The 22,555-nt window shown below is 38.6% G+C and overlaps 1 protein-coding gene across 2 annotated transcripts in view; it reads right to left on the bottom strand.

Annotated features, from left to right (window-relative positions):
- XIAP (X-linked inhibitor of apoptosis) overlaps window positions 1-18,848 on the bottom strand; it is a 32,415-nt gene extending 13,567 nt beyond the window's left edge. Inside the window, exon 1 of one of the 2 annotated variants that reach the window (XM_072626567.1) lies at window positions 18,741-18,848. The gene's annotated coding sequence lies outside the window, so the exon portion shown is untranslated. The remainder of the gene's footprint in view (window positions 1-18,740) is intronic. The other variant, XM_072626565.1, reaches the window with a different exon arrangement.
- Between the last annotated feature and the right edge of the window lie 3,707 nt (window positions 18,849-22,555).

Genomic DNA, 22,555 nt, shown 5'->3' with positions numbered 1-22,555 from the left:
CAACCCAATTCCCAAACAAAAATTACATTCTCCTGCTATTCTAGCTCTAATGTTTATTAGCTATGTAAACCCAATCACATCACATCCCCTCTGTGAGCCTGTCTCCTCATTTGCAAAATTGGTGGAATACTTGCACTACTTAGCTCATAGGACTATTTGTGAGGAGACTCTTAGAATCCTTAAAGTATTACCTGAATGTAAGTTATCACTCCCTTGAAAGCCCTACTTTGATGTTTCATTATGGTACACATATGACTAACCAGGTAGGTGAAGTAGTGGACAGAGGACTGGGCCTAAGGTCAGGAAGGGTTGAGTTCAAATTGGATCTCAGACACTTAGTAGCTGTGTGACTCTGGGTAAATCACTTAAATAGCTGTTTGCCTCAGTTTCCTCATCTGTAAACAGGGGCTAATAATAGCACTCACCTCCCAGGGTTCTTGTGAGGCTCAAATGAGATAATAATCTTAAAGCACTTACCACAGTGCCTGGCACATAGCAAGCACAACAGAAATGTTGTCTATTATTGTTGTTGTTCATTGGTACTATTAACCCTGGACTCTCAAAGTCTGCGTCAATGAAACACAAGTTCTGACAGATCCTACCAAACTGGAAAGGGTTCAAACGTGGGAAGACTGTCTGGCCATCACTGAACATGATCATTATCAGGTTGGCCACAAGGTGACTATTTTGGCCACAGAAATTCTCCAGGATGGGGCATTATCGGGGTATGGGTGACTGAATTAAGACAACCTAGGCTCAAATTTCCTCCTTGATATTATGACTAAGGGGCATGTTACTTAACCTTCTATAATCTAAGGCAACTCAAAACCTGCCTACTCAGTTATATATAGACAATTGGTCACAGGTAGGTGGAGGGAGTTTCCATATTGAAAAAACCACAGATCCTTGCCCTCCGAGGCTATCTTACCAAGTCACAGAAGGGATGTGAGATATACAGGTGAAAGGTATATTAACTATGGGCAGTAAACTGTATAAACAGGGGTAGGGAGAGGTAGGGCAGCAGTGGGCACAGCCTCATGGAAGTAAGTAACCTAGAAAATTCCTGGCAGGAACTAGAATGGTGATGTCACAGAACGATTATGCTTGCTAGAACAAGTCTGTCTTTGACTTTTTTTTTTAAACAAAACTGATAGGTTGTTTTGGCATTATGTTGACACAATCAATATAACCCAGAGGACCACTAGGCAACTATCAACAACTTCTAATATCATCACAAAGAACTAATTTTCTTGGGTATATAAAGACACAAGGAAAATCACCTTGCTCGAGGTGTTAGTGCTCTAATTTACCAATTTAACCAGGAAAAAGAAAATCTAAAGACTTAAGGTATATTCACATTCCAAACTGGTCCTTTGATTTGATCATCACAATTTTAATGTTGAACAATAAAGTCCATTGTTGTTGGTTTTTAAATAAATTTTTATCGATTTTTTTTTTTGTTTCTACAATGCATACATTTTCCCTTGTATCTTCTCCTCTGCTTCCCCTCCCAGCCATCCCTTCCCCATAGTATTTCGCTTCAGTTTTTTGAGACTGGGTCTCCCTATCTCTCCCAGGTTGGAAGTAAAGTAGCCACTCACGGGCCAAATCTCAGTACTGCTTGGCACAGGAGCCAAGCGGTAGGTGTCATCAAGTACGGCCCTCACATTGTTTCAACAAATGCTCATCTCCACTTGAAATTTCCAAAGGGGAACCATACTTTCCCTTGGTTAAATAATAAAAGATGTAAATTCATTCAGTTTTGAAAGCTGTTTGTTTATTCACTACTCCCACACAGTATTGTAGGAAAGGAGAGCTTCTGGAGAAAGATCATAAAATAGAGACTACCCAAGGGAAGTAGGGATATGAAAATACTCCAGAATAAAGGTGGATTATTGAGGAGCAGTGCAATGAGACAGACCAAGGAAGGGGAATAGGAGAAAAATAAGTTATGAGTGATATAGGAAGAACTGTTGTGGGGGGTCAGTGCCTATCTGAACAGCAAAAGAAGGAACCTTCAGCAGGAATTCAGCCTGAGTATTAGAGAAGGGGAACAGGAAATGACTGCTGAGATGGCAGTTAAGGGGATCTTCAGGACTAGTTATAAAAGGGTCTTATTTAAGGCTATTTATAAGAGAAAACAGATTGGAGGAAGATTGGGTGGGTGCCTGAAATCAGTAAAAATGTCCAAAGGCAGAGGGGATGGCTCATGGAAGTTTCGTGCCAAAAGTACAGCAGGGGATTCTCCTGTAACACCCTGTTACAATGATTAGCTTCTTTTAAGCCTCTCAGGTCCAACTGGTTCCCTCCCTCTTTGGCTTTAGGGAGTTTATTTTAGATTTTTAAAAATTAGGAGTTCAGTCACAATGCCCTCAGTTAGGAAAATTCCTAACACCTAGGCAGAGGTGTTAAAAGTGACTTTACATTTCCATCTATCTCTAGTTAACCCCTGATCTCTTTTAGGAATGAGGCAAAATTCACTTTCCTGGAAACATCTGGACAAGAAAACACCGGATTATATTATGGTGTCTGTGGACAGACAAAAATCAGAGAGTAGAAATTGGGGGGTGGAAGGTAGCTGACCTTTCCTTGAGACTCTTTTTGTTGGAGTTCTCTTTCAGAGGCCTCTGGAGGCAATGACTCTCCTCACAATGCTATTTCCCTTCTCCATGGCAGCTCAATCCTCCCTTTGCTCCAACCTTCCAATCCAGAGGCTTAGAATCTTTCCCTCAATTCCAAGCTGGCTTCTTTCTCCCTTTTATTCTGATGGCCTTAGGTGACCCAGCACTCACACAGTGGCCCTGTTCAGTTCTGACTGCGACGCCATCACAGGCTAGCTAGATGAACGAGTTGTCCTGAATTCACATCTAGCCTCAGACACTTACTAGCAGTATGACCCTGGGCAAGTCACTCCACCCTGTCTGCCTCAGTTTCTTCATCTGTAAAAATGAGCTGGAGAAGGAAATAGCAAACCACTCCAGTATCTTTGCCAAAACTCCAAATGAGGTCATAAAGATCCAGACAAGGCTGAATAACAACAAGGAAAAGGAGAGGGCTTAGTATTTTGGACTGTTGAGTTTAAGATAATGTCATGACTGAAACAACTGAATCACAACAAAAGATGCTATCAATAAGTCTTCTCACCTAGTCAGAGCACCAGAGCCAATGGGGGAGAGGGGGAGATAGTTTCAATCCTACCCTTATACTTGAATAAGGATTTAGTAGCAGATATCACTTAGGAATTCAATTGAAACATGTGAGTATCTGTGATATGCCATCATCTGATAGGCACTGGGGTACAAAGATGAAAAAAGTCAACTTCCACTCACAATTTTATAATCTAGTAGGGGCACAAGGTGGGTAGGAAGAGGGACAGGGAGAGGAAGAAGAGAAACAGAGAAGCAGAGAGACATGCACACAGAAGTATTATACACCGCACAAGCAAAAAGGCAAAGGGAACACCCCATCCAGGTGATTGAGAAAAATATGAAAACTCCTTGAAGGTAGAGGCTATTTTTCATTTTGTCTCAGCATCCTAGGCACAGCACCTTGAAAGAGGGATATTGCAGGCATGGGGGAGAGGGGAAGGGAAGAGGGAAGAGGAAGGAGGAAGCTCATTCTGGGCTTGGGGAACAGTGTCTGAAATGAGTCATGCAAAATAAAAGTTGGAAAAGTAGCAAGTCAAAGGTGGCACACACAAAAAAACCCCATCAAGCAGCTAATACCACTGACATTATACCTAGAAAGCTTGGGCTATTATCTAAATGGGTTATTTTTATCTGGGGAAGAGGGGGGAGAGGAAGAGTTTGAAAGAAGAAAAATAGGAAAAAGGAAAGGGATTGATTACTAGTGTCTCTGGCCAAGTTATAATGGAAGAAAATACCCCCTCAATATCCATTTGGTAACTGCACTAAAGACAAAGTATTTTAGCCCAGAACAGCTACTAAAAGCTAAGGTTGTTAGGGGAGACCAGATTTCTAACAATCTCAAATCCTCTTTTTAGTCTATCTTTTGTGTTACAGTTAGACAGTCTGAGAATCATCAAATTTGACTTGTAACAAAAATACTATGCAAAGAACAAAGTATTACTCTGAAAAGTATTAAGGATTAAGGTTATTAGCATTCAAGTGTGTACCACTTTAAATAAGACTGAATTGGATGGCTTTTTTTTAATCAAGTTTTTCTGGGTTCACCATTTTAAAAATAATTTACTCCAGGAAGTCAGGAGCTCCAGGATTCTGAGTTTGTGGACTGAATGCCAGAGCCAAAAACAAAAACAGCAACAGCTTTCTGTCTGCATCAGCCACTGCAAAACAAAACAGGGTACTCTGGGGATTACAGCTAGAATAGATTAAAATGGCTGACCAGAAAAATATCCTTAACATCTTTGACAAATGCACCTTTGAAAGGAGAGGCTGTTTAGAAATACCCATATTATTTAAAGGGCCAAAGCAACGTGTGTAATAGCTACAGTTCTAAGTCCACAAAAATGAGAGTAAAACCTTTAAATAGTTTCCATGGAGCTCATAAATCTCCTACTTGCTGATTACCTTGTTTGATTATGTTTGCGCCTGGAGGCCTCTGGGTGAAATCTGAGCAATGTGGACTGGCTCATTTAAGGAGTTGTAAATGTTTAATGAATGTTATCTATGCAAATTGAGAGCTTACGTAAGCCTAGCATTTATTAAGTGCCTATTTGCACGTGGGCCATACAAAGAACATTAAATGGCAATTTAAGTAAAACCACAATCTAAGGAGTTAACTCAAGGAACTCAGAAACTCCATACTGACCTAAATATTTTCAAAGGCATGCATGGGGGCTGTGGGGAAAAGGCTGCCCAGGAGGCAGGCAGGCAGGCCCCTAACCTCCACGCCCCCCTCAGGGTCTTTCATCTTTCATCTTCACTGCACTACCTTTCGTGGACTTCATGGAAACTGGCTGCTCCTCCAAATTCCATCAGGGACTGTTTTGTTCTTGTATCTCCTGCACCCAGAAGGTACCTTGCACCCTGGAGGTGCCTAATAAATGTTGAAGTGAATTACAATGATAATGGAAAATCAAGCAAACTCTAAATCCCAATTCATCATCTTGGCCCACACACCAACTCCTCCATTTCTATACATGAGTCATCTTTTGACTCATCCATTTTCCTTCCTCCTCTATCTCCCTTCCTCACCCCATCAGTTGACAAGTGCCATGGAGTCTGGTCTTGTCCACAATGGCTCTCTCATCTTCCATCTCCCTGATTCAGGCCAACATAGCCTCTCACCTAGACATCTGTAATAACCTAACTGGTCCCCACCCACCTTACTGAATCTCCTCTGTTTCTAATCCATCATCCATACTGCTACCAGCTTGCAATGCAAACTTTAAAGCACTATATGCATGCCAGTTCTTTTTTATGTGACTCCCTCTAGCACCTGAAAAGCTTTCACTCTCACCTCCAAATGAAGCTGCATCCAAGGCCCTCCACAAATGTGCCTTAACTTCCCTTTCCTGCATCATCTCCCACTGCTCCCCTTTAAGTATTGGTGCCCTAAATGAACATGTCTCAGGCCTTTATTTCTTGTTCTTCATTCTCGCTTCACACACATCTCTCTTTGTAGAATTCCTCCCCTTATTTGGGGAGTATCTTTAATACCCCCCACGCCTTCACCAAGATTTTCTTGATGTGTCATCTGTCTTCCCTCAAAGGCAGATTCCTCATTGGGACAATCTGTAAGTATACTATCAGAACTTGGGAGTTTTATTTTGTGGGATTTTTTTTCTGTTCCCATCTTTCTTGATCCTGCTGCCTCCTTTTAAGACCCTGGTCATCAGAGTATACGTATTTGCTTTTTAAACTACTACATCACTCTCATCATGATAGAACTCTGTCCCTTTAATTAAATCTACAGTTTTTAAGGTTAGAGACATTTTCTCCAAGTAAAAAAAATCCTTCTCATGATTAAAAAAACAAACTCCCGAGAACCTTTAGAGTCCTAAATTAAACAGAAACTTTAAACATACAAGAAACTTTCATTTTTGACTCCTTCCTTTCCCTTCATCCCTCTCTCTAGTACAGGGGTGGGGAACCTGTGGCCCTTTAGGTCCTCGAGTGCAGCCCTTCAACTGAATTCAAACTTAGGGCCACATGTGGCCCTCGAGGCCTCTGATTCCCCACCCCTGAAGAGTACTTTAAGTACAGTATCAAGGCCAGCTCACTTTCTCCTTGAAATCTCAACTGTGCCCTATACATATACTTTGGAACTTACTTCCCCATTCAAGCCAATATCTCATGTCTAGGTTATTATAACCTTCTCTTTACCAGTTTTCTGGCCTCCGGTTCTTTCCCACCTTCAATCCTTCATGCGCAATAAGGCAAAATAGAATTTCCCCAAACATCATTTTAATCATGTCAATCCTTTGCATCTATATATGCTCCCCAAGGTAGGTAGGCCCGCTTCCTGCTTTTCCTACTCCAACCTGGAATATTTCCCTCATTTTCACTCACTGAAATCCTTTAAGTGTTAAGTCTGACTTCATCTATATTCCTGATCAGACCACTTAATACCTAATTATATACTACTACATTTATTTGCTAATTGTCTCATCTATGTTAAGTTTGTCTCTCCAACTAGGTACTGTCTATTTGAGAACTTACACCACTCCTCACACCCCTCCTGTCTAGCAAAAAGGCCAGTACCATTCATTCCCATTTTGAACTGGACATAAGGGTTTCTTTCCCAGTCAGAATTTGACCGAATTTGACCCTACTTATCTTAGGAGATCTCCTAAGAGTAGCATAAGTAGCATAAAAGGCTTTGGCACCGATATTGATGCTTCATCCGATTAGCCACTGATGTCTGAGAAGCAATACTTCTAAGAAATACTTCATTTTTTGGTCTGCTTTTGTTATTGTTTTCAGTGGTTCAGTCCTGTCAGACTCTTTGTGGCCCTTGACAAAGATACTGGAGTGTTTTGCCATTTTCTTCTCAGGTAGATTAAAGCAAACAGAGGTTAAGTGACTTGCCCAGGGTCATATAGCTAGTAAGTGTCTTGAGACCACATTTGAACTCCCTGACTCCAGGCCCAGTGCTATATCCACTGAGCCACCTAGCTGCTTCTATGTGGCATGCTTTACAGGTACTTATTAATGCATTTTAGTGAACTTTGGTTATTGGAAAAACCTTTACTGTTTTAATACCGTAACTAGTCACTCTACTATGATAATCAAGTTCCAAAAGGAGCTAGTAAACCTCATAGGTTACTATTAGTAATCATTAGACCTATCTTGACTTAAACTCTGCAAAGTGCTTGAGGGGAGGAGGTATAGTACAAGTCCTAGTAGATTTTCAGATAGGGAGAATGAGGATAAAAAGGCCCAGCAACTTTTTCAGTCACAGTTAAATTCACAGTCAAGATTCCAACCCTGGTCTTAATGACTCCAAATTAATTATTCAATTCATGCTACATCTCTAATATACTTTTGTCACATATTATTTTACAAGTAATTGATTATATTTTAAATGTAATTAAAGAGCAATGTCTAGTCTGACATCCTTCCTGAGAAAATTTAAACAGTGGCATGTTTTTTAAAAAAAAGAAATGACTAACATTATAAACTCTGACCTGTAAACCATATCAGCCGAAAAGCCTGTACATTAGAAAAGTACTACTAAATCCTTTGGTTTATATGTCAGGGATTCTTAAGTTGGGGTCCATGAATCTGTTTTGTTTTTAATATTTACAACTGCATTAGGAAATAATTGGTTTCCTTTGCAGTCCTATGAATTTTATTTCATACATTTAAAAACATTATTCTGAGAGGAGGTCCATGACACAAAAAAAGGTTAAGAGTCCTGTCTTAAGCCAAGCAATCTTGTGTGACATGAATTAGTAAAGGTCCTGTAGTGTAGGCAGGGGTTGTGACTGGTGTTGGAGAGAACCTTTTCTTTTATTAATAATGAGGGTGGCGGTAGGGAAGTGGCAGTGACAGTTCAGCTCCTGGCAGAGAATAAAAGGCAACAATAGGGTCAGAAGGACAGGTCACATAATCCTGACCAAAGTCCTAGCTCTGTGTGACCTTGAATAAGTCATTTAACCTTTCTGAGTTTGAGTTTCCTTAATTATAAAATGAGGAGGTAGAAATATATTCTTTCATTTATCTATTTATAAATGCTTATTAGTTGAAATAAATATGTATTAAGTACTTGTTGCGTATAAGGCATTATTATTGATACAAGGATATAAAGTCCAGGCAAAATATAAAGAGAAACTTGAGGGAGAAATTACTAGGGTGTCATTGTGGGAGGGGCAGAGGGTGACAGAAAAACTGGGAAGACTTCATGGAGACAGAGCCTGAATTGGGCCTTGAAAAAAGGGAAGGCACAAATATGAATGTGGAGGGGGAATGAGAGAATGAAGGGAAGGGCATTTAGAATCCATTCTTACTCTAAAATTCTGTGATTCTTTGCCCAAATTATACTTCTAGAAGGGTCAAAAGGTAAAAATTAAAACAATATCAACATGAATGTCGCTAGCTGCTTTATTCTAAAATAATATTAGTGCTTAGTGCTAAGTTTGTTAAAAAAGGAAGTTAGAAGACACTGGATGAACCATGAATACATTTCCCAGTGGTTCATGTCTCAATGCTACCACTACTGCTACTACCCTCCTTGGATATGAGACCTCAAAGACCAAAGTTCCCAATCAGCTATTGTTTCCAGAAAGCACAAGCTAAAAGCAATACACAAAACCCTGCACACTAAGCTAATACCATAAAGCTGTGGTTGTAAAACCTTACACTGAATTGTAAGGTTCAATATAATATTCACAAACTCTTTCAGAGCTACATAATAAAAACTAAAAATGTGCTACCTTAAAGAAGACATACTAATAGCCTTTGTTTGAACATCATCTTTACACTACTTAAAGAAAAACTGCAAATTTCTTGATAAACTCAATCTCCATTTCTTCCCCCAAGTAAATGGGTAGCACAGGTCTCTGACCCAACAAAGGTCAATTCCTCCTTTAAATATCTTAAAGTATTAGTCACAGGTACTTTCCCCTTTAGGAATGATATTTTAATTTAGGAAATAAATTGTATTATAACATCTAGGAATAATAATAGCCAATAAGATAGTATTAGAATAAAAAGGGATACAATAAAATATAATGTAAAAATCAGGAATGTAAAAATGTAACACTTCAGAACATTTAAGTGAAGTATTTAAGCTTTTAAAAAATCCTTCTTAATAGATCATTTTATTCTACTCCCTTCAAACAGACATATAATTTCTCTTTTGAAGTCATAGGTTAAAATAAGTCAGTTCAATTAGCATTTAAGTGCCCTCTACATTCTAGGCAATGTTTAAGGTCCTGAGGCTAGAGAGACCAAAATCAAATTCTCTGCCTTCAAAAAGTTTACATTCCTTTCTTTGGCGGGGAAGGGGTGGGAAAATTAAGCACAAGATACATCCAAATAATTTTGGGGGGTGGGTGGGGCATACAGATCCAATATGAACAACACTTTGTTATCAACAGAGGGCACATGGGAAGGGCAGAGTAGAGTACGATAGAGGCACAGGAGGGTGAGGCTGATAATGATATGGGCCAGGGAGGGGGGAAAATGTCAGAAGAGGGAGCCTTGGCAATCCTCAATTTGGAATCCAACAGTTTCTAAGTTGAGTAGTAATGCAGCAGTCACAAATCTCTACTTTAGCAACAATAATGTTTATTTGATTATTATTCCTAAGCAAGAAATGGAAAGTTAGGGTGGGAAAGATGAGTTCCTAGGCTTGCTTCAGGGTTCAGGCAAAGGTAGGAACCTGGGGTATAGCTCATTAAAGAGGAATGAGACATGATTGAGGTATTCACCTTCCAATTCTTAGCTAGAATCAGCTCTACCCCCGGCCCCCACTCACTCAGAAAGTAGAATTCTTTCCCAGAAACCAAGCATTAAGGTCACTAAGGTCATTTCAATAAGTGAATGAGCCCATTGGCTCAATGAATTATAATACTATTAGTAATGCTTCTGAGTACAGTATGTGCTGGCCTTTAAATCCCAGAGTGAGTTCTGTCAATACCAGGGAACCACTAGGAAGCAGCCAAGAGAGAAGCATCAGCTGCATATGAAACTAGACTACTTCATTCAGAATTTATTCATTCACAATTTAGTCATAAATAAGAATTTCAAATCTTTATCAATCTATTTCCCCTAATTAAATTACCTTGAGAGGCAAAAGGCTGGGGGAGGAGGGGAGCACAAAATGTAGTCTATTTCATTTTTAAGAAAGGGAAATTCTATTATCGCTAAATTCCAAACCTAGCAATCTGACATTCCTTAAAGACATTCCTTAAAAGTATATTATTCCTTGATAAGCATATTTTTTTTTTGATAAGTATATTACTTAACAAACTGCAGGCTTCCTGAAATAATACAATGCACAAACGAATCAAGTAGATTGGGAGCTTCCCCTGCTTTTGGGTGACCTGAATTTCTAGAGCTCACATGTTACTAGTGTATCCAGACTTCTTGCTGCTAACTGTTATCTGTCCAAGAACAGGTTGATACCATCTAATGAATGGTTTATTGACCATGAGAAGTGAAATACAGTTTCTTGTCAGCCAATGCTGAATGAGTAAAGTAGGGAAAAGATGAGGGCCATCCCACTAGCAACTTACTGAGTTTAGTCTTAGTATCTCTGTCCTGTAAAATGGGGTTAAAGGTAACAGTGTCGAAATCAGAATCCTTTTGAACAAATGGGAATCAACTTTTGATGACTTGTGATACTGGAGAGCAGTGACCTAGATTAATTCTAACATCATTTCTTTGGAGGTTGGAAAGAGTAATGTGCTATCAGCACCTATTGCCTCTATTTCTGCCTTCTGGGGCCAATTCCAACAAATCTTTCCCTTCTTCTTCATGACAGATCTTAAAATACCAGAAGACAACTATTAAATCCCACTAAGACTTTCTCCTCCAAGTTAAACATCTCCAGTCCTTCAAATAATCCTCTGGCATAGTCCCTTCACCCTAATCATCCTGCTTTGGACATATTCCAATTTACCTATGTCCTCTGGTGGACACTCCAGATCTGATTCTCTCTAAGCTTCCCATCTCTGGTCAACTCTGCCTCTCACATAGGACTGATTCCTAAAAGACACTGACTGACACTTGTCAAATGTCCTCATCTACTTCATTTCAGATATCTCTTAGTAGTGTTTCCTTGTTCTCTTCCTTATTTGAAAGAAACTCTTGAACAGATAGAGACTTAGTCACTTGCCCCTGAACTAGCAGGTTCAGACTTAAGAGAAATTATATTTGAATACAATAATTTTTAAAATTTTTATTTTTATTCTGAAGAAACACCAAACAGAAAAGACTAGTACGCATATCTTGCCTTTCCTTTTATGTGTATAATAATAAATTCATCATATAACTTTCACAGTTGTAATGCTTATCTATGCTTCTTATTGCCTTATGTTCCCTTTTCTGCATTCAAAAAGTCATTGCTTCAATGATTTTTTTTCCCTACCTTATCCCAATCCTCCCTCTACTCCATGCTCCACCCCCATCACTGAGAAAAGAAAAAGAAAACCCTTGAAACATATATAGTCAAGCAAAATCAATTCCCACATTCTCTGAGTTAGAAAGCATTATGTCTTATTCTGCATTTGGAGTCCTTCATATCTCTGTCATGAAGTGGAAAACAAGCTTCATCATCAGTTCCTATTTATTGCACTGATGAGAGTTCCCAAGTCTTTCAAAGATGTTTGCTCTGATTGTATAAATTGTTCTCCTGGTCCCACTCACTTCACTCTTCACTGTTTCATACGGGTCTTCCCAGGTTTCTCTGAAATGTCCCATTTTGTCTTTTCTTATAGTATAATTGTATTCCATAACATTTATATTTCACAATTTGTTCAGTCACTGCCCAAAAGATGGGCAGCCCTTAGTTTGCAATTCTCTGCCACTTACAAAAAGTGCTACAAATAAAAATTTTTGTGTATATATAATATGAATCCTTTCCCACTGTTTTTGATCTCTTTGGAGAATAAACCCAGTAGTGGTATTGCTGAGTAAAAGATAGATAGCTGAATGACTTGTAGGTTATGTTTTTTTTCTTTTAATTATTTTTAAAAGGCAATTACATTGATATCTTGTTTTTTTATACCATCAAAATTTACCTCCCCACCCTTCCAAGAAAGCTATCTCATATGACAAATAATATTTTTAAAAGAAAAAAAAAATCAACAAATAAAAAAAGACTGAAAAGATATGCAATGTACCACACTCATGGACTTCCCATCTTTGCAAAGAGGTGGGATGGAGGTGTTTTTTCATATTGCTTCTTTGGGACTATGCTTGTTCTTGGTAATTTTGCAACATTCACTTTTGATTGTTTTGTGGTTCTTTCCATTTAAGTTGTTATAGTCATTGTATATATATATTGCTTTTGCCTGTTTTACTCGGCAAATCTTTCCATGCTTCTCTATAGTCATTATTTCTTATAGCATGGTAACATTCCATTACATTCATGTACCAGTTTATTTATGGGTTATAATTTCAGACCACTTTCCAAAATGGCTGGTTCAATTTGTAGCTCCACCAATGGTACATGAGCACACCTGCCTCACTTCCCTTAACCCTTCCAAAAATTGTCATTTTCCCTTTTTGCCACCTTTGTCAATCTAATGGGTAGGAGATGGAAGCTGAGTTGCCTTAATTTGCATTCGCTTAATTATTGATTCAGAGTACTTTTTCACTTTTGTTGCCGAGAATTCAAGTCCTTTCCTTTGAAAATTGTCTATTTATAACCTTTGATATCGGGACTGGGAACTACTGGGAAATGGTTCTGCTTAATAAATTTAAATCAGAGAAACTTGCTGCCAAGACTTTTTTTTTTCTGTTAGACTGCTTTCCAGCTTTCCCAGAAATTTTAGTCAAATAGTTGAGTCCTTTACGGAGTCTATGGGTTTATGGAACCCTACATAACTCTACACTACAGTGTTTATTTCCTCCTACATGTTGTGTACCTAATCTGCTCAATTTATCCACCTTTCAGTAATGTAAATTTTAATCTCCGAAACCTTCCCTCCTCCATTCTTAAGGACCAGCCTTAAACCGAAATCACTTAGGCTCTCTCTGATTGGCCAACAATAGGTCCCAGGCCAAACCCTACTTGGTCATTGTTTGGGCCCTGATTGGCTCAGAATGAACGTAAATAGAAATTGTTTCTGTTTTGGCCAGAAGCTCTGAGGGTCTTTCCCTCTCAGATTAATTTTTGTTGTTGTTGGGAACTAGGTACCAGAGGCCATTCTCAGCCTTTCTTATTAAGCCTTAATCACTGAATGGGAGTTGCCTCAGTCAAACTGAGACCAGTTAAAGACTTTAGCTTGAAATGGTCCTTCAACTGCATCTCGGGCCTGTCTGCAGTTGTCCTGATCTCCCTCTGGCCATTGGACCCAGATGGCACCAGAGGAGAAAGTGAGGCTGGCACTTAAATCCCATTCACTTGCATGCCATGGCATCACCTCCCTGATGTCAGGGTCCTCTTCCTTAACAAAGGATAACAATCCACCTATTTTTTAACCAGTGCTGAATAACTTTCATGATTACTGCTTTGTAGCATAATCTGAGATCTGGTACTGCTATGTTCCTTTCTTTCTCAGTTTTTTTTCATTATTTCCCTTGAGATTTTTAATTTTTTTTCCTCCAGATTAATTTCATTTTCTTTCTAGCTTTATAAAATAATTCTTTGGTAGTTTGATTGGAAAGGAAATGAATGAATACATTAATGTATGTAATACTGTCTTTTTTATTATTACATTGGCTTGGTCCACCCAACAGTAATTAACATTCTATTTAGGTCTTTATTTCTGTAAAAAATGTTTTGTAGTTGCATTCATATAGTCCCCAGATATGGTTTATTAAATAGGCTCCCAAGTATTTTTTACATTCTGTACTATATTTTGAATCGAATTTTTCTTTATTTTCCTGCTAGGTTTTGTTGGTAATATTCAGAAATGTTGATGATTTATGTGACTTATTTTTTGTCTTGCAACTTTGCTGAATATAACTATCTTCATTTAATTTTTAGTTGACTCCTTTTTGGGTTCTTTAGATAGATGATCATATGATCTGCAAAAAGTGGTACTTATTTCCTTTTGGCCTAAATCTTTAGTCCCTCAATTTCTTCTTCTTGTCCTTTTGCGATAGCATTTTTCATACTATGTTAAATTACACTGGTGATAATGTACATCGTTGTTCTGCTCCATCTTATTGGAAAGGCATCTAACTTTTCTCCATTACAAATAATATTCACTCTTAGCTTTAGATAGCTATTACTTACCATGACAAGAAAAAGTCCATTTACTCTTATGTTTTCTGGAGTTTTAACAGTAACAGGTGTTGGATTTTGTCCAACAAAATTTGGGACCTATCAACATTATCATGTAGTTTTTATTATTTTTGTTATTAATGTAGAATTTTATGCTGATAGCTTTCTTTATACTGAACCCTACATTTTGGTATAAATCCAAATTGAACATAGTAGAAGCCCTTTCCATGACAATTTTAAGCCTATTATTTTTATGGTAAGATCTAATAACGAAATGAAACTTGTAGTTCTTTGTAAAAGCTGTCATTTTGACAGATGGCCTAGTATAGGCAAATAAAGGCCAAAGACAGGTTCTTGGCTATTTCTAGTCTAAAATACAGACTAAAGAGGATCTAGCCTTATAGACAGATGCTGTTTCAATAAAATAATCATACCATTAATACATTTATTTTCTCCAAATTGAAATTCTAATCTTCATTTGGCACAAGAAATAAAAAAAGCTGAATTAAAAAAATATCCAGCTTATTTTCATCATGGTAGCAGCACAACAAAGGGACTGGCTATTCTTCAAACAAATCTTGTGTGAGCCCAGTGGGCACCCAATGAACAACTTTTATTCTACCTGGGGTCTACCAGTGCTGAATTGTAAGGATATGAGACTAAAGATGGAACTCATACCTGCTTTCTGATCAAAAAGAGAAGCGGGAAATACAAAAGCTCTTGGCAAGACTGATGCCCAAAATGAACCTAAAAGAGTCACTGAAAGAGGCCAAGAAAGACCTGCTGTTCCCATTTCAGTGAAAACAGATACTTAATCATTGTAGTAGGTTACCATAAGCTTTTAAGATGTCTTGTAATTTTTTATTTGAAATCTCTTTCTCTGTAGCTATTAGAATTTTTAAAAACCCTTAGAGGAAAAAAAAAAACAAAGAAGAAGGTGGGGTTTCCTACTTGTTTCAAAGACAGCAAGGGAGAAGATAACTTGTCATTTTGTTCACAGGAGACCTGGAAGAGCTGAAACTCAGATGCTGACCAGGTGATAAAGACAGAAATAAGCACACTGACCAAGTTTTGGGGACTTAAAGGAAGGGAAAAAAGGGGTGGATATTAACAGGGAGTAAATCCAGAGCTAGGAAGGGTCTGTTGCCAAACACTGACAGTTCATTTACTTGCTAATCTTGAAATGGGAGAGCAAAGGAAAATCTATCTAATGGAAAGGTTTATATTTGTGTCAATGACTTTCCTTGGGACTTTCTCATTTTCCTGTTATGTTTCTCCATCATTTTTGTGACTTCTGCAGCTTTTTTTCTCTTTTTGTCCCTATTCTGTATGTAAGAAGTCATAGCTAATTGAAGCCCACTGCACCTCTGTCTTTCACCATAGCCTTCTGGGCAATTCTGAATCTTCAAATTGTGGTGTTCCACGATTCATAGCCTTACAGCACCACCAGAAGGATACCGATGTTAAACAGATTTGTTTCTCTCACAGAGAAGTTTGGGATCGTTGAAAACAATTCACACTTTCTAAAAATCAAATAAACACTTACTAATCACAAACTATGTGCCAGAGATACAACAAAAGTGAGGCAGACCTTGCCTTCAAACTTATATTCTATCACAACAAAACATGTTCAAAAATAAACAAATACTTATCTATACGAAAACAGAAGGAGGGAGGCATTAAGAACTAGGCGGACCTGGAAAAGCCTCTTGAACAAGGATTCCTGAAGAGAATTAGTCATATCAAATATGAAAAAATAAGGACTGTAAATGATGCTGGGTTTCCTAAAATTAAGTGATCGCTGGTGACCTGTGAGTATAATTTGAGTAAAGCTGTATGTAAGCCAGATTACAAAGGATTAAGGAATGAAGGACTAGTGAGCAAGTAGCAACAGCATTCTCAAAAAAGAACTTCAAGCTATTTTATACACTATTTATTCTTAACTCCATTTTCTAGGGAATACAGAGATTACAGTCCCCATTTGTCATTACTTTACTCATTCAGCACTGCCTGATTAAAGAAACAACAACTATTTACCTCACATCTCATAGCCAATAACCCTTCATTCATTAAATGGTACCAATTAATTCCTGGACAGAAGCCGCTAAAAGAGCAGTCTGATACAGTAATATGCAAGTTTAAGAAATGCACCGCATTTAAAAGCAAGGGCTGCCTGTCACTTTAACTTGCAATCTGCTCGATTCAACATGTATAAAGGCAAGCCCAATGTGGCAGCCTTGGAACCAGAAGCTTTAGGTGTGAGTTCCCAATATAGCATTCACTAGCTATATATGGGACATATAGGATCTTAGGCTAGTCTATTCACTTTTCTAATGTATAAAATGAAGACTAATACTTGCACCACTTTGATATTTTTTCTTCAACTGAAAAGAAACTATTTTAAAATGGCTTTTTAAAAAAATTAATGAGAAATAAGAAAGTTCTAGAACTAGGCTCCGTTTCCCACTCTGGCTCACATTTACCATATTGAATTCTCTCAACACGAACTACAGATGTTTCATTCCACATATTTAATCAGCTGCTAAGTACTGTCCATTCTATCCCCATAACATTTACAGAATCCTTTCCCTTCTCTCCACTCACATCTACACCACTCAAGTTCAGGCCCTCATCACCTCTGCCTGGATCATTCAATAGCTTTCTAATTGGGCTTTCTACCACAAGTGTCTCCTCTCGATTCATTCTCCACAAAACTATCAAAGTGATATTTCTAAAGCACAGATCTGTTTGGCCCTGTTAAGAGTTCTGCTAAATAAACTTCCTGGGTTCCCTATTACCTCATGGATCAAATACAAATTCCTGTTTGGTATTTAAAACTTTTAAGAACTGTCCTCCAACTTTATCAACTTGTTCTAAATCACTCTCCTTTACACTATAGTCTATACTATCTATCTATCTATCTAGTCTACAATCCAACCAAACTGAAACTTTTTGTTACTCCTCCTCACTCAACACAAACCATCTATTTTCTTCATGTTTTTCTATATACTGCTCTGCCTGCAACACACTCCCTCCCCATCTCAGCCTCTCAGAATCCAACATTTCCTTCAAAGAAAAGCTCAATCATCTCCTCTTACACATGGCCTTTCCTGAATCCCACCACCAGCTGCCAAGGAATTTTGTATATACTCACACAAATACTTGCCATCTCCCAAGATAGAATGGGAACTCCTTGAGGGAAGGCATTGTTTTGTATCCTCAGTATATAGCACAACGCCTGGTACATAGCAAATGTCTAATAAATGCTTGTTCATTTTTCCCTAATAAAAAGCCCCAAATATCCAGTTTCACACACAAACTTGGTGCTGTAGAAGTGATACTTTTTTAAAAACTTAGTCTGATATCTGTTTGAATACAAGGAAGTTATTTCCAAGTCCCGTTCCATTATCACTGTTTCCTTGATCCAGCAACAGCAAATATTAAACAAAAATGCTGTAGAGTAACAATCACCAGTCAGCTCCAAGTAAACCCATAACAAATACATCATTGTTTTGGCATTTTCTAGCTATGAAGTAACTATATTTGAATACAATGTCAGACAGCCTTAAAACTTGCTAGGAACGAATGAAGAAGGCTACATTATTGCTGTGGGTAGCGTGGGGGGGGGGGCGGAGAAAGAAGAGGCTCGAGAGAGGGGAGTAAGAAGGGTTTGCCCACTCGGTTTTTTGTGCTATTTTTAAAAGTTTTCTACCAAGTTCAAATTCATTTTTGTTCTACAAAGTTGGCTAGGAAAGGAGCTTTGGCAGCAGAGGGATGGATCATGGGCTCATTTCCTCTTAAGTGAGTCTTTTTTCCTTTCCGCTCTCTTCACTCCCCCTCCCCCCAATGTGGATACAACTATAACCTGACAGAAGTTGCAACTGCACTAGCCAGCCCCGTCAGGGAGAGTTAGATCACCACGACCCCTTCCTTCCTCCTCCTCCGTCTCCTTTCGATAAGACTAAGGGGAAAAACCAGCCCGCCCCCACGCCTGTCCCTGTCCCACGTTACGGAAGAGAGAGGAAAAGTCGAGTGAGGTCAGGGCAGTCCCCGAGCGCCGCCGCCCTCTTCCCTCCGCCTCCTCCTGCTGCTCGTGATCCTGGTCACAGTCAAGAGCAGGAGGAGAACAGAGAGCGAGCGAGAAAGAAAGGAAAGTCCGTGGAGAGGCAACGCACGCCAAACCCGCGGCCGACCGCGCTGGTACCCAGCCCCACCGGGGGGGACTACCTGAGGATGGGACCAAGAATTACTTGGGGGACCCCTCCAGTACTCAATTCCCCAGGCATGCCCGAAAGGACTGAGCCCGCTGAGGCTGAAAACACATCGACCCCACTTCCAGGAGGATTGGGGGATTCTCCCATACCTGCCTCTAACTTTGGGCCCCTCCCTCTCACCCTGCCCATCCACTCACTTACCTTTCTAACCAGCGAAAACCGCAGCTACCGCGCATGTGCAACCTGCGCCGCTTCCCAGAGAGGAGACCACGGCCCAGAGATAAAACGTCTGCGGGTCAGCTGAGAAAATGAAAGGCGGCGTCCGTAGCGTCAGGCGGCGTCCGTAGCGTCAGGCGGCGTCCGTAGCGTCAGGCGGCGTCCGTAGCGTCAGGTGGCGTGAGCTTTGGCGCATGCCCGATGACAGCCTGGTGGGCTACGTGGCAGCATGCCCAGGAAGACTCACTGGGCTTTACGCAAAGTTTTTTCCGGTTTTCGCTGGTTGGGGAAAGGATCAAGGAGAGAAGCAGGGAGAGTAAAGGAAGGGAAGGATGGAAAAATGGAGAAGGGCCTAAGGAAGAAAGGAGGGGGCGGAGTCGAGCTGAACCAAACAGAGGTAGAAGGGAGCGAACGCAGCACTCCAGGGCTTCCTATGAAAAGGGAACCTGGTGTTTTAACGACAGCCACAGGAGACAATGGAAAGCAGTTGGACCCTACACATAATACGGTATACTGAAATAAATTCTAAATAGATACACATCCCAAATATCACATTATTTTTCTTTAACAGTAAAGACAACAGTTCATCATTTCTTACAGCACAATAGTATTCCATTACATTCATATACCGTAATTTATTCAGCCATTCCCCAATTGGTGGGCATCCCCTTGACTTCCAGTTCTTGACCACCACAAAGAGAGCTGTTAATCAGTATTTTTGTACATGTGGGACCCTTTCCCATTTTTATGATATCTTGGGAATACAGTCCTAGTAGCGATATTGCTGAGTCAAAGGGTATGCACATTTTTGTAGCCCTTTGGGCATAGTTCCAAATTGCTCTCCAGAATGGTTGGATGCGCTCGCAGCTCCACCAACAATGAATTAATGTTCCAACTCTCCCACATCTTCTCCAACTTGTGTCATCTTCCTGTTTTGTCGTGTTAGCCAATCTGATAGGTGTGATGTGTTCTTTTGATTTGCATCTCTCTAATCAATAGTGATTTAGAGCATTTTTTCATATGATTATAGATATCTTTAATTTCTTTCTCTGAAAACTGCCTGTTCATATTCTTTGACCATTTATCAATTGGGGAATGACTTGTATGGTTATACATTTGAGTCAGTTCTCTATATATTCTAGAAATGAGGCCTTTATCCCTGAGCTTAGCCGTAAAAATTCTTTCCCAAATTACTACATCCCCCTGAATTTTGGTTGCATTGGGTTTGGTTGTGCAAAAACTTCTCAGTTTAATGTAATCAAAATTATCCATTTTGCATTTCATAATGCTTTCTATCTCTTCTTTAGTAAAAAATTCTTCCCTTCTCCATAAATCTGATAAATACACTATTCCTTGCTTCTCCAGTTTATTCATGGTATCAATCTTTATACCTAAATCATGTACCCATTTGGACTTTATTCTTGTGTACAGTGTCAGGCATGGGTCTATGCCTAATTTCCACCACACTGTTATCCAGTTTTCCCAGCAATTTTTGTCAAACTGTGTTCTTATCCCAGAAGCTAGGGTCCTTGGGTTTATCAAACAGGAGGTTGCTATATTCCTTGCCTACTGTGTCTTGAGTGCCAAGTCTATTCCACTTGTCTACCTCTCTGTTTCTTAGCCAATACCAAGTGGTTTTGATAATTGCTGCTTTATAGTACAATTTGAGGTCTGGTAGCACTAGGCCACCTTCCCTAGCATTTCTTTTCATTAGTCCCTTTGATATTCTGGACCTTTTGTTCTTCAAGATGAATTTTGATATTATTTTATCCAGCTCTAGAAAATAATTATCTGATAGTTTAATTGGTATGGCACTAAATAAGTAAATTAATTTAGGTAGAATTGTCATTTTTATTATATTAGCACGGCCTACCCATGAACAATTGATGTTTTTCCACTTACTTAAATCTGACTTTATTTGTGCAAAAAGTGTCTTGTAATTGTGTTCATATAATCCCTGGGTTTGTTTTGGCAGGTAAACTCCTAAGTATTTTATAGTGTCTACCCTAGCTTTAAATGGGATTTCTCTTTCTATTTCTTGCTGTTGGACTTCGTTGCTAATATATAGGAATGCAGAAGATTTGTGTGGGTTTATTTTGTAACCTGCAAGTTTGCCAAAGTTGTTTATTATTTCAAGTAGTTTTTTACTTGAATCTCTGGGATTGTCTAAGTAAATCATCATATCATCTGCAAAGAGTGATAACTTAGTTTCTTCTTTGGCTATTCTTATTCCTCAATATCTTTATCTTGTCTAATTGCTACAGCTAACATTTCTAGTACCATATTGAATAATAGTGGTGATAATGGACATCCTTGTTTCACCCCTGATCTTATTGGGAATGCATCTAGCTTATCCCCATTGCATATAATGCTTGCTGAAGGTTTTAGATAGATACTGCTTATTATTTTATGAAAAGTTCCCTTTATTCCTATGTTCTCCAGTGTTGTTAATAGGAATGGGTGTTGTATTTTGTCAAAAGCTTTTTCTGCATCTATTGAGATAATCATGTGGTTTTTGATAGTTTTGTTGTTGATATTGTGTGGGATGGCTCAGGTCCCTACATAAATCAATTACTCAGAGGCCTCTCAAAGTGATGACAGAAAAGTGATTTAGTCGATTCTCGAGAAGCGGGGCTTACCTGTAGGAGTAGGAAAGCCGAAGACAAAGAACAGGACAGTGATTTATATAGACCCTAACGCAAGTCCCTCCTCCCCCCACTGACCATTATCCTCATTAGCTGAGAATATGGTCTTACATTCTAGACACGAAATCTAACCAATCCCTTTTGAAATGAAGACATCGAGGAATTATGTAAGTTTTGTCCAATCATTGAGACCCTAATACACTACACAGTTTTATATCCTTATATGGAACTATTCTATTCTAAAAATATTGTAACCTTGAGCCTTTAGGCCTTACCTCACCCCTGGGAGAAAAATTACAATCTGAGGAGTCTTCACTAAGTCTATCCCACTCAATATGATCAATAATGCTAATAGTTTTCCTAATATTGAACCAGCCCTCCATTCCTGGTATGAATCCTACCTGATTATAATGTATTATTCTCGTGATAAGATGCTGTATTCGTTTTGCTGAAATCTTATTTAAAATTTTTGCATCTATATTCATTAGAGGAATTGGTCTATAATTCTCTTTCTCTGTTTTGTCTCTTCCTGATTTAGGTACCAGAATCATATTTGTATCATAAAAAGAATTTGGTAGGATTCCTTCTTCACCAATTTTCCCAAATAGTCTATATAGTTTTGGAATTATTTGTTCTTTAAACGTTTGATAGAATTCACTTGTAAATCCATCTGACCCTGGAGATTTTTTCCTAGGAAGTTCATTGATAGTTTATTCAATTTATTTTTCTGAGATGGGGTTATTTAAGTATTCAACTTCTTCTTCTGTTAATCTGGGCAATTTATATTTTTTTAAATAGTCATTGTCAAATTTATGGGCATACAGTTGGGCAATGTAATCTCTAATTATTGTTTTAATTTCCTCCTCATTAGAGATGAGTTCACCTTTTTCATTTTTGATATTGGTAATTTGATTTTCTTTTTTTTAATCAAATTGACCAAAGGTTTATCAATTTTATTGGTTTTTTTTCATAAAACCAAGTCTTAGTTTTATTTATTAGTTCAATAGATTTCTTAATTTCAATTTTATTGATCTCTCCTTTGGTTTTCAGTATTTCTAATTTGGTATTTACTTGGGAATTTTCAATTTGTTCTTTTACAAGCTTTTTCAGCTCCTTGCCCAGTTTGTTGATCTCCTCTTTCTCTCTTTTATTCAG

The sequence above is a fragment of the Notamacropus eugenii genome, chromosome X, assembly GCF_028372415.1.
Source record: "Notamacropus eugenii isolate mMacEug1 chromosome X, mMacEug1.pri_v2, whole genome shotgun sequence".
Lineage (NCBI taxonomy): Eukaryota > Metazoa > Chordata > Mammalia > Diprotodontia > Macropodidae > Notamacropus > Notamacropus eugenii.
The sequence above is the reverse complement of the archived record's forward strand: the minus strand, read 5'-3'. Positions and strand labels throughout refer to the sequence as shown.